Raw genomic sequence first — 13,142 nt, 5'->3', positions numbered from 1 at the left:
GTTCAACCTACCAACCGTATACAATGGTCCTGTTAAAACCCATCTCTTTCCACAAAAATACGTTTTCTAAAGGTGGATTAAGTTTTAAACACTGAAGTTTAGAAGCCCTAAGCTCAAAGCTGAAGTCTTAAGGTGAATTTGGGAGGCCCCAAGCATTTCGTATGGAAAAAAAGACCATGTTGACACATTTTCAGAAATATGGCAGAGTAGTTTAGGGAAACTCTGACAGAAAGACCAAGGTGGCATGTGACAGCTAGATTCTGGGTGATTTATTTTGAACAAAAATACCAGAAAATCAGAGAGAAGAGGATACAGAACTACAAATGGTGGCTTACTTTATGAAGACTGTGGCAGATGTTGGCAATTGTCCTCTAATATCTATCACCCCTTCTTTCTTTTAATAACAGAACCCATGAGTTTAGCTGGGTTTAGCTGTTCAGCTAGACACTTTTCCAGCCTCCTTTGCAGCTAAATTCCAACCAACAGAATTTCTGTCAAATTAAAAACAAATCTGGACTTTATTTGCAAGGATTACTGCGAAGCATCGGGAAAGAATGACTGCAATGGGAGGGAAGAGAATCAGTGCAACAGGGAGGACACCTCTGGCCACATGATCTGCACATGTCAAGCAAAATAGGTTTCTTCCTTTGAGAGCAGGAAATAAGGCTAGAAAGAACCTGGTATAAGGGAATGGGATGAAAGAGTGGCAAAGTCAGAAAATAGATCAAAGAATGTTTCACCCTGAGTCCAGCCCATTTTCTGGGAGACCCTTAGGAGGGGCTGTACCCCAGCTCAGGTTGAGGGCAGGCCAAATTTTAAGGGGCTCAAGGGAAGGAGATGATCTTAACCAAAGTTTGGTTAATAAACATTTTGTTCCCAATGACCAATAGGGGAAAAACAGTTCAGCTAATCATCTAGGAAGCAAAGAATGGGATGAAGGGTCTGTGTCTGGCCTTGTCATACATAAACAAGAAGAACATCCTTGAGTCTTATCTAAATCATGGGTAAAGATGGTTCTTTGCAGTAAGCTGTTTCCCAGAATACAATGAGTAGGAGGAATTTCTTTAACCATTGCTGTTTTCCAGAATCACAGGGCTTAGGTAAAGTTTGACATAGTCATAATCCTAAAAGGAATCTGCATGCCTGTACTTCCTCTTTGGCCTGTTGTTAGCTGGAGCTTAGATGTGGTAGTGATGAATCACCCTAAGGAAGGATGTAACTTAAGATGGGAGGAACCTGGGTACCTGCATGACTTTGTGGAACAGAGCTGTCTGCTTTCCCTGGTCAGCTCACCTACCTCTGGACTATTACGAAAGAGAGAAATAAGCTTCTATATAGTCTTCAATGTTTTATTCTGTTGTCTTCAAGTTATAGCCACTTAGCCAGTACCCTAATGAATAAAAATAGCCCCTACAAACAAGAAATTATGTGTATGTGTTCGGCATCATGGTCAACCTACAAGCATCATCTTCAAATACAAGAGATATTACATGCAGAGCCCCCTTAGAGTGGCAAATATTCATATTCTCATTAATCTATAAATGCCTGAAGCATCAAAAGCTCAATTCTTCTCTTCTTTTTCTATGTCTCACAGGAAAAGAATTGTTTCAATTCCTAAAATGAATTAAAAACTTTCCATTCACCTAGCATTGGAACCAAAAAAAAAAAAAAAGAAAGAAAAAGAAAATGCACTTAACTTCTGACTGAATATTATGTTAACATATGTATTTGTCTGTCATATTAGAAGGGTTCTTAAAAAGTTGCTTAGGAGTTCCCGTCGTGGCGCAGTGGTTAACGAATCCAACTAGGAACCATGAGGTTGTGGGTTCGATCCCTGCCCTTGCTCAGTGGGTTAACGATCCGGCGTTGCCGTGAGCTGTGGTGTAGGTTGCAAATGCAACTTGGACCCCGTGTTGCTGTGGCTCTCCGATTCGACCTCTAGCCTGGGAACCTCCATATGCCGCGGGAGCGGCCCAAGAAATGGCAAAAAGACAAAAAAAAAAAAAAAGTTGCTTAAATGGCATAATGTTCTACCATATGACTTTAGGTCAGTAAGATACTCCTGTATTGGAAATGTGGGCATAGGAAGATATGGAAGTTTAACCAGGGGTGCTCAAAAGACTTTATGTCAAAACACTGTAATGCACCCATCAAAGGTCCTTCCCAAAAGTAGCATCCCGGTGATATACTTTGCTAAGCAAACAATTACATGTATATCTAGTGGCATAGCTCACCAACTTCCAAAGGTATTTCCTTTAATTATTTAAGTTTCTATGTTCTTCTAAAAAAAAAAAGTCCAATATCAAAACTGCCTAGGAAGGCTGTTTGTTCAATTTAATCTAAACAAAGAATTGGTTAAGAATAATCTCTGCAGCCTCTTTGATTCACTGGATCATTGAATGCACTGTCTCAGTAGAGTTCTTAATGATTTTCAGATACATTTAGGAGAAGTTACCTATCCCAGCAAAAAAATGAGCCTCTCTGGTTTTAATTCCCTGCACCTCCTCTGTATTTTATGTGTGACTTTAATATGTTGCAGAATTATTCCAAATCTTTCTTGTCCATTGTTCCCTTTTTAAAAACAGGTCCAAAAACAGCATGAGACACACAACCCAATATATGGCATCATTTTTCAAATAAGTGCTCAGAGTTTAAAAGCATTCTTTCCTCTCTCAAACCACCTTTTCTCCCAGAGGCTCCTGAAAATTTCTACTTAAATGTATAAGCTCCCCACTGGGTACATTATCAATTAAGAACTCTCTGCTCCAGCCCTTGCACTCTCAGTAATTCAACAACGTTCTAGATGTTAAAAACAATCTCAGTTCCAAAAGATCTGGTGTTTCTTTCCGATGCAAAACATCAGTGGAAAAGGCCATCTTTTTTTGTAAAGTGGTACCAACATAGAAGGGCAGCGGCAAAGTTGTAAGAAATTCATTTTTTTCCCCTTTCCACTCAAGCTTAAAACCTTACCTATCATTACAAAACAGAAATTTACTTGTCATTAGACTGAATTTGCTGATAAATAAGTACTTAACTGCTTTTGAAAATCCTTTACAAAGATTAACAAAAACAGTTCCTATCAAGGTGATTATTATACATGCTTTTACTTTTTAAAAGAAACCAATTTCCCATATTCTCATTTTGATGGGCTAATACTAAACTCCACAGGAAGAAATCTTGTGGAAATGTGGACATAATCTGAGTTAGACATATTCCAGTTCCTTTCTCAGACGTTCTGGGTCTTTTCTTAAAAATTCTGGGTCTGGTTTGTAATATGAAATGCAACTGGATAGAGGACAGTTCAAAGTTCCTTTATGTTGTTTAAAAAATAAATTTACAGGGAGTTCCCGTAGTGGCTCATTGGTTAAAGAATCCGGCTAGCATCCATGAGGACGTGGGTTCCAGCCTCGCTCAGTGGGTTAAGGATCTGGCATTGCCATCAGCTGTGGTGTAGGTCACAGATGCGGCTCCGATCCTGCGTTGCTGTGGCGCAGGCCAGCGGCTACAGCTGCCATTGGACCCCTAGCCTGGAAACTTCCATATGCCATGGTGTGGCCCTCAAAGACAAAAAGACAAAAAATAAGTTTACAAAATCATAAGTTTACAAAGTCAAAAGTCAATGTAGTGTGTATATGCAATAATTTCGTAGGTCTCTGTGACACAACTGTACAACCGTTCTGCTATTAACTTTCTCTCCATCACCTGTTTAACAGAGCAGGACACTGTGGATTACTAAATTGAGAGGATGGTTGAGAAGATGGTTGACCTGTAACAGAGGTTCACATAGCCCTTATGTTTACAATGCCTGCTTTATTTATTTATTCATTTATCTTTTAGGGATGCACCCGCGGCATATGAAAGTTACCAGGCTAGCTGATGGTCTACGCCACAGCCACAGCAAAGCGGTCTCCAGCAGGGTCTAGGACCTACACCATAGTTCACAGCAATGCAAGATCGCAGACCCAGTAAGCCAGGCCAGGGATGGAATCGCATCCTCATGGACACTAGTCAGATTGGTTTCAGCTGAGCCACAAGCGGAACTGCTCTTTTAAACAATGGATTCTCAAATAAGTGAATACGAAATTCCTGAGAACAACCTACAGAATATGTCAAAGGGATGTGAGCACCCTTAATTAGCTTCAACCATTGGACAAGTTTTCTTACCTCACTGAGATCACCATCTCCCTTTCAAAATGTTAAATTTGAAGTTCAGGAGGCCTCGGGAGCTGCGGTAAACTCACTTCCACCTGGCGCACCTCAAACGGCGTAGCGCAAAGGTGGAGCCAGCGCCTCTGGGGACTGGGCCTTTTGAGCCTGCGCGCCTTCTGAGCCGGTCGGGGTGGAGCCAGCTAGGGAGGGGTTAGCCGGGTGGAGCTGACCCTGCAATGGCAGCGCTCATGGCTGACGTGAGCTCCCAGGTCTTGGAGTGAAGAGCCTGGACCAAGTGCTCAATTTTGAAAATTGCTGTAGTTTAGTCTATGACCCTTGTGACTAGAGTCAACCATATGAAGTGGCCAGCTTCCCTGATGCCCTCGTCTCTTCTCCACCAGCGTTCTTAAGGTCTGGTTCAGTTTACAAACTCTATGGGATAAATTTGATCACTATTGCAGAACTGTCAACATTGCTGCTGTATCAAAGTCCAACCACGGGTCTATTTCCCACTAAAACATGGTCATGATCAGAAGGCCAAGATCCACAACACTGTACTGCACTGCTGGGGCCTGGGCTTTGGCTGTTGCATACAGGCGCCTTGATGATAAAGGAAAGACCCATGAGCTGGAGCCCTCGACTACAAAATGTATGTATGAGAGGAGTGCTCTACAGCTATATGCCTCGTGCTGATAAGATCCAGCAGTTTAAGCAGGCTCCACTCCTAACAACATGTCCTCACTATATTTTCAGTGTACACATGGGATATGAGATCATCTTCCATGTGGTTATCTTCAGATAAATGCAATGTTGCCATATCTCCTCAGAACTCCAGATATCAATAACACTGATGAGGCCTCTTATTCAGAACCTTGTGTTTTGTGTATAAAGAGTTTACCATGTGCCTGACTTTGGAGTCTGGGAAAGAGGAGGCGAAGGTAATAATGGCAGCACAGAGCTACATTCAAGGTAATTTGCTGATTTCTCAGTGTTTTGTTTTTTAATTTAAATATGTGGAATGTGAGTATTAATGAAAATCAAAATACTAAATTGGAAAAAAAATTAAAATTAAAATGGAATGTTAACATTAAATCAGACAACACATTCAGTGTGCCCTGCACTGCACCAGGCATGAAGTAAATACCCACTCAAGGGTAATAATTATTTCATTTTACAAGAGTGAAAGGATAAGTTTATTCTACCTGGTGACACTGTTCTGATTCTGAGGGAAACAAATTTTTATAATATGAATGAACTTTTCATCTTATGTTTAAACATTCCCTTCTCCCTTTTCTTTTTTAGAAGAATGGAATAGAGAGGAGTTCAATAACTGGCCAGAAAATAGCTGTATCCTTACACATGACTTTCCAGGATACCCCCTACCTCAACCCAGCCACCTCCATGCTTTTGTCTGATTTCAGTATGTTGATCTAGACTTGGCTTGGCTCTGCATGGAAACACCTGCAGGGCTTTTGTTTCTCCACCTATTGACTCTTCCTCTAAGTAGGAGAAAGAAAAGATTTCCAGAGTCTGAACCAAAACTTTTTTTTTTTTTTGAGTACTTAATAATAAAAAGGGTATGGAACTATTTACCAGCTTCACTTATATTCAACACAATTACTATTTACAGGGTATTGCATTAAGTTAATTGGTTTTCTTTCTCTAAAGACTTAAATTTCAACTCACCGGAAAAACCAATACCAAGAGAAGCTACTCCTAAAATGATACCAGCAGCATGGGACTGGGGAATGTCAGAGACATGGTGGGGAAGCAAACAAAACTTGAGCCAAAACTTTCACCATATGTCTCATTTTAGATTAATAATTAATCAAAAACAGACTACATGTCAAGTTTCCTCTAATTATTATTTTCCGAGGCCACTTTTCATTATTTCTGGGGTGACCCTGATTAGAGATATTGTACAACCTACATTAGGGAAAGAAAGTGACTACAGCAGATGTAAAATAGCAGGCTCTGATATTCTTTCAGAAGTTTCGACCTTGTTTTTCTGGAAACTATAAAAAGAAATCTTTTTGGTTGTTGCACTTTTGCTGTGTGTTAGATGCTTTGTATTGCTTCCCTTCTGCCTAGTCTTAAGAGAAAAGCATTATCCTGCATACCTATTAGCAAAGAAAAAGATCTCAGAATCCCCACATAAAAGAATTATTCTGTGGAGGTGCCTGGCCATAGGTATTTGTTCCTGATTCCTCTTGTGACCTATTACTCAAAACCAACTTTTTGAAGAGATTAGAAAGAAGATGGTGGGATTAAAGAAGAATGTGAAAGCTCACTGAATCCAATAACCCAAGAAGAACTTTAAAAAAAAAAAAAATCAAGCCTTAAGAGAGAGTGGTTTTCTAAAATAAACAAAGGAGAATCTGCCTTAATAAAGTAGTTGACAGCTTCTCCTCCTCTTTTCCAGGCTCTGCCACTAGCAACAGACAAAGAAAAGGCCTCGTTTGCACAGCTGTTGCCCTAAGAATTGAACAAAAGGCTGAAACTTTAACTTTAATCTGCAAAAAAAAAAAAAAGTCAACTGACAGAAAGAAAGAAAATCACAAAGAGGGAAGTCAACAAAGAGGCAAGAAACTTTGTGAGGTCAGGAAGAATTTTCTAAAAGATAAATTTCCTGGGAGCTGGAAGGAAACTCCAGACTGCTGGAAATGGGAGTCTGATAAAGGGGCGGAGGCTGAGCTCTGGAAGTTTCCATCCCCACACAGCCACCAGAATAGGGATCACAACAGCAGGGAGAAATCCACTGCCCAGGACTATGGGCAAAAAAGGCATTAATTTCTTCAGAGCTCAGAAGCTGGAGATCAATTTGGTTTTTGATATGGAAAGCTGGGGCTAAGTGAAGGATAACTTCAAGAAAGAGCCTGCTTCATATTATTTATTCTAACTTCTGGAATCTATTTTAGATTGTGTCTCTGTTATGGGGAGAGTTAGGATCTGAGAAAGACAGAAGGAGGTAGTAATTTATTTATATCCTCTTCATTTAAAATGTATTTTTTTAACAATATTTAAAGCTTCACAAAAGAAAAAACTAGTGTTTTTTAAGAAGTCTTTTGGGAAAATAAATAATATGTCTGCTTAGGCTATTTATTATTCATAGACTATCACTTTCCAAGAAAAGTTGAGGCATCCATACAATAGAAACTGAAAACAGGAGTTCCCGTTGTGGCTCAGCAGAAACGAACGTGACTAGGATCCATGAGGATGTGGGTTCAATCCCTGGCTTCACCCAGTGGATCCCTCGTTGCTGTGGCTGTGGTATAGGCTGGCAGTTGCCTGCCTCAATCCCTAGCCTGGGAACCTCCACATGCCATATGTTCAGCCCTGAAAAAAAAGCAAAATTAAAAAAAAAAAAAAAAAAGAACTGAAAACACTGAAACAATTAGGCCATTAAACCAGAAGTCAAAGAACAACATGACGGGATCTAATGGAGGCAGGGAAGGGGAATAGTTGTGCCTTCTTTCTGTGTTAGCTGTGATGTGCAGAACTAAAATTTAGGTCCAACTGCAGTGAATTCAAATTTTTTTTTCCTTCTTTTAATAGCTACAATAAGAAATACTGAAGGAATTGCAGGTACAGTCCCAGAAATATTAAATATATGTTTGTGGTATACCTCCTATGTACTAGACTCCCTTGAAGAGTCTTGGAGTCTAATGAGAAAGAGAAACCAAAACAAATAATCTCAATGTAATATGATCAATATGGGTTGCATTACTTTCCATATATACTGTGGGAGGGGTTTTGTGGGTCTAGGAAGGGAAAGACAGGGAAAGCATTAGTAATACTTCATATGAGTGGCATATGGGCAGGGACTTAAAAAATGTTCAATTTTCCAAATGGAAAACAGGGAAAAGGATATTACCAAAAGAAACCATGCATGCAGAAGGACAGAGGAAGAAAGACTACAGTGTCTTCAGGCAGCTTTCACCATTGAGTGGCTGGGGGTAAACAGGAAAGGTAGCTTGGAACCTCAGAAAGCTATAGAGAAGACACTGAAGACCTTTTCAACAGGTAAGTAAAAGTATTCTATTTCACTTTTATTTTATTTTATTATATTTTATTTTATTTATTTATGTATTTATTTATTTATTTATTTATTTTATTTTATTTTTTGGTCTTTTTGCTATTTCTTGGGCCGCTCCCATGGCATATGGAGTTTCCCAGGCTAGGGGTCTAATCGGAGCTGTAACTGCCAGCCTATACCAGAGCCACAGCAACTCGGGATCTGAGCCATGTCTGCGACCTATACCACAGCTCATGGCAACGCCAGATTGTTAACCCACTGAGCAAGGGCAGGGACCAAACCCGCAACCTCATGGTTCCTAGTCAGATTCGTTAACCACTGCACCATTACGGGAACTCCTATTTCACTTTTAGAAGACAATTACATGTTGCAATTTGGAGACTGGATGAGGGTGAGGGTAAAAAAAAGTAAGGAAGGAGACTGTTCAAAGAAACAGAACCAATGGGATGTGTATGCATACATAGAAAGAGGTTTCTTTGACAGAATTGGCTCACAGGATTGGGGAGGATGGCAAGTCTGAAATCTGCAGGGTGGGCTGGCAGGCTGGAAACCCAGGAGAGCTGATGCCACAGTTCTAGCTGAAGGCCACGTGCTGTAGCATCAGAAAGAGCCACTCAGTGTTTCAGTGAAGGCAGTGTGCTGAGAATATTCTCTTGCTCAGGGGAGGTCAGTCTTTTTGTTCTATGCAGGCCTTCAACTGATTGGATAAGGCTCACCAATATCATGGAGGGTAATCTGTTTTACTCAAAAGTTCACCCATTTAAATGTTAATCTGATCTAAAACACACTTCCAGAAACATCCAGAGTAATGTTTGACCAAACATTTGAGTACCCTGTGTCCCAGCCAAGATGACATAAAAAAATTAACCATCACACAGACTATTAGTGTATATAGAGTATGTATGAGAGATGTTAAGGTCTGGACTGGAATAAGCTCAGAGTAATGAGAACAGAGAAATAAAGTTTCAGGGAAAATTGAACATGGAGACATAAAAAAGGACATTGCAAGGCTGAAATCAAAGTTATTAGCTTGAACTATATATATATGAAAAAAATTAGATGGCTTGTAACCTCCAAGGATACATTTTTCTTTTAGTTTCTTTTCTTACTCCATTGCAAGCCCAAGTTTCTTCTGCCTCCTAGAGCCTATTTTCACCATTCACATTTTTTATTATAAATTACATCATCAGTTACTCTAAAAACCATTATAGTTGCAAAAGGGGTTTCATTGATCGGATTTCAGGTGTGAGGATACATATAATATTTCTTGATCTATTTTGAAAAAATGCGTTTACCAAACTTCAGGTGAAATCTGGTAACTTGAACACACTTCTTTGCTTCTATTTCTACCCAAGCAATATGTATAAATATATAATAAGAGGAATACATAAGAAACAACAACAGAGGAGTTCCTATCGTGGCTCAGCAGAAATGAATCTGACTAGTATCCATGAGGACACAGGTTCGATCCCTAGCCTCCTCAATGGGTTAAGGATCTGGAATTGCCATGAGCTATGATGTAGGTTGCAGACACAGCTCAGATCTGGCATTGCTGTAGCTGTAGTTTAGGCCAGCAGCTACAGTTCCAATTCGACCCCTATCCTGGGAACATCCACAGCACAAAAAAAAAAAAAAAAGAATGACAACAGAGAATTTTGAACTGGATATAAGCAAGCTGAGTAATAAATCAAGGGAAAACAGAAAATCAAGAAATTAAATTCTCTCACAAAACCCTCAGAAGAAAGCAACTGAAGAAATAGGATGTATCTTAAAGGAGATGGGAGGTGTTCAAGTGGAGCAGGAAGTCTAACTTAAAAATCAATTAAATCTCTAAATCAATGCCCCAGCTCCCTGCAACAACCTGTCACCACCCCCAGCAGAAGACTGAGAGTTTTCTCTTCAGAGAAACTGAATCAAAAGGAATATGGACTTGAGGACAATAGGCAGAGTTGGGGCAAGGGATGTGTGCCATGAGAACCAGGATGACGTGAGAAAAATCTGCAGTCTGAATGGTGAGGTCTCCAATGCCTTTTCCCCCATTTGTTCCCAGACTGCAGTAGCTTCAACTATAAACCTCAACCAAGCGATAAGAAAATCTGACCAACCCAAGAGAAAAATCCCCACGGAAACAGATAGCTGGAGATTCCCCACTGAAAGACCCAGGTTTCATCCTAATAATCCAAAGCCAGTCCTTTACAAGCCTCTCCAGTGCACACAGAACTTTCAGTCAGCTTTTAAATGCCTTACAGTTAAACATAAAAACACCGTCAAGGATCATTGGGCATGATGAAGGCTTTTAATGAGAAAGTAGAGGCCAAAACAGGAAACGGAAAAAGTGGATGACCTACAACACAAGAAGCGAAAGAAAATGTCATAAGCCAAACTCTCGTATTCCCAGGTAGTATTCCCAGGTAGAGAGGAGAAACTATTACATCCCTTAAATTAAAACAGGATACTTTTTAGAAAGTAATCCTTAGAGATCAAGCCCTCTTAGAATTAAAATATGGTACAAATAAAAATGTCAATAAGAGTGTTGGAAGATAAGTTGAAGCTGTCTAAAAGGAAATAAAACCACCAATCAATAAAAAATATAAAAAGTTGAGAAAAAGAAAATCAACAAGAGTTGAACATTCGAAATGACAGAAGTCAGAAAGAGAAAGACACCATATGATATCACTTACATGTGGAGTCTAAAATATGGCACAAATGATCTATCTACAAAACAAAATATCATGGACATGGAGGACAGACTCGTGTTTGCCAAGGGGGCAGGGGGAGGAAGAGGGATGGATTGGGAATCTGGGGTTAGTATATGAAAACTCTTGTATTTGGAGTGGATGAGCAATGAGATCCTGCTGTATAGCACAGGAAACTATATATCTAATCACTTGTGATGGAACATGATAGAGGATAATGTGAGAAAAAGAATCTATATATATGTATGACTGGGTCACTATGCTGTACAACAGAAATTGACAGAACATTGTAAATCAATCATAATAAAAAATGTAAAAAATAAAACTAAAGTTCCAGAACAGAAGAACAGAGAAAATGGATAAGAGGAAATTATTAAAAAGAAAATACCAAGAAAACTTCCTAGAACTGAAGGAGGTGAGTTTTCAGGTAGAAGGAGCCTAGGTGCCCAGTGAGCACTGGCCAGATTAAAACACACAGACACACACCAAGCATATTGTAGAAAATTTTCTGATTATTGGGAATAAAAATGTCCTAAAAGCTTCTAGAGAAAAAAAGCAGATTGCATACAAAGTGATCAGGAATGAAAATTACATTGGCTGCTCAAAACCCCTAGAAGCTATGATACCATCAAAATTCTGTAAGAAAATGATTTACAACTTAAGAGTTCTAACCCATTTGAATTATCAGTCACTTGGGATGACAGAATAAAGACATTTTGAGATAAGCAAAGTCTCAGAAGTTTTCTCTCTTAAATTTTCTTTCTCAGAAAGCTACTAAAGCAGTGATTGCCAAAGCAACATCAGTATCAATTAGACATTTGTTTTGAAATGTAAATTCTGGGACCTCACCCCAGACCTACTGAAGCAGAAACTCAGAGAACAATCTAAGTCTTATCAAGCCCTTTGGGTGCAAGCTAAAGTTTGAGAAACAAGTTACAGTGGAAGTACTCCCCCAAATGAGAAGCAAACCAAGAAAGAGGAGACATAAGCTGCAAGACACACAAACACGGATAGTTCCGAACAGAAGGGAGGCTATAGGAGGGATGTTACAAATTAACATTTACAACATATCTGTTATTGTTCTAAAATTTTTCCATTTACTAATGTTCAAATCATCCCAACAACCTTACGAATATAAACCTCATCCCAAGCAGTCCAAACCCAGGACCCATATGCTCTTAATTACAACATAAGCTGTAGGGACCATAAAAAGTGAAACCAAGGAAATGCCTGATGTGTTTAAATACACTGAGAGATTTACACTTCTGTGGAAGGCTCTGAAGATCAAATAGGGGCTTGATGCATAGAAAACCCACCAAGCAACACTGAGGCAAATATTCCAAGGGGAATAAAAGTTGAACCGGGAAGAAAATGTAATCACACTTTGTGATACATAGTTATGTGATCCTATGAGAATAAACACTGAATAATGATTTAACAAAAAAGTCTGATAGCATTAGATTAGGAATATACATAGCAAGATAAAGGGTAGCAGAATATGCCACCCCAAAATATGACTATAGGAATTCAGTACCTGCCATCCCAAAAATATGCCAATTTAGTACATTGCTTATTTTGAGCTATTGGCACTTGAAAAAAACAGCAAATGCAGGGAGAGGGCCTCTCTGAGCTCTTTTTACTTGTTCCTAAATTTCTTCCATTAGGAACTTAATTGTCATAAATCCCCATAAATCCCTTCTCCAGAGTTTCATAACCAGGGAAGATTAATTCTTTTTTTTTTTTTGTCTTTTTTTTTTTTTTTTTTGTCTTTTTGTCTTTTCTAGGGCCGCTCCTGTGGCATATGGAGGTTCCCAGGCTAGGGGTCGAATCGGAGCTGTAGCCACCAGCCTACACCACAGCCACAGCAGCCGCAGGATCCAAGTCGTGTCTGCGACCTACACCACAGCTCATGGCAACACCAGATCCTTAACCCACTGAGCAAGGCCAGGAATCAAACCCGCAACCTCATCATTCCTCATCGGATTCATTAACCATTGCGCCACAGCCACAACGGGAACTTCAGGGAAGATTAATTTTTATCACAGGAGACAAGAAATGGACACCTTAACCAGACAGACTTTGTCACAAACTATCATACTGCCTATCCACTCTTCTAAGGGCCCATTCATCCTTCCTAAAATCATTTACTCTTCCCTAAGAGTTGTCCATCCCCCCTCCCCTTTCCCTATTAAGAGGGCATTTAAGTCTGAATTGTAAGCACCTGGGGTAGGTACTCATTTTTCCCTGGGCTTCTCACATGG

The 13,142-nt window shown here is 39.6% G+C and overlaps 1 protein-coding gene across 3 annotated transcripts in view; it reads right to left on the bottom strand.

Moving 5' to 3' along the window:
* Positions 1-13,142, bottom strand: part of LOC146403390 (uncharacterized) — a 311,545-nt gene that overhangs the window by 254,456 nt on the left and 43,947 nt on the right. For 2 of the 3 annotated variants that reach the window (XR_014803789.1, XM_084956675.1), the window contains exon 1: positions 4,165-4,285. The exons of the other annotated variant lie outside the window; for it this stretch is intronic. The gene's annotated coding sequence lies outside the window, so the exon portion shown is untranslated. Of the gene's footprint in view, positions 1-4,164; positions 4,286-13,142 lie in introns of those variants that run through there. 3 annotated transcript variants of the gene reach the window in all.

Source organism: Sus scrofa, chromosome 5 (genome assembly GCF_054392235.1).
Source record: "Sus scrofa isolate SSC_HxYL_T2T_F1_AM1 chromosome 5, Sscrofa_HxYL_maternal_Yorkshire_Landrace_v2.0, whole genome shotgun sequence".
Classification (NCBI taxonomy): Eukaryota; Metazoa; Chordata; class Mammalia; order Artiodactyla; family Suidae; genus Sus; species Sus scrofa.
The sequence above is the reverse complement of the archived record's forward strand: the minus strand, read 5'-3'. Positions and strand labels throughout refer to the sequence as shown.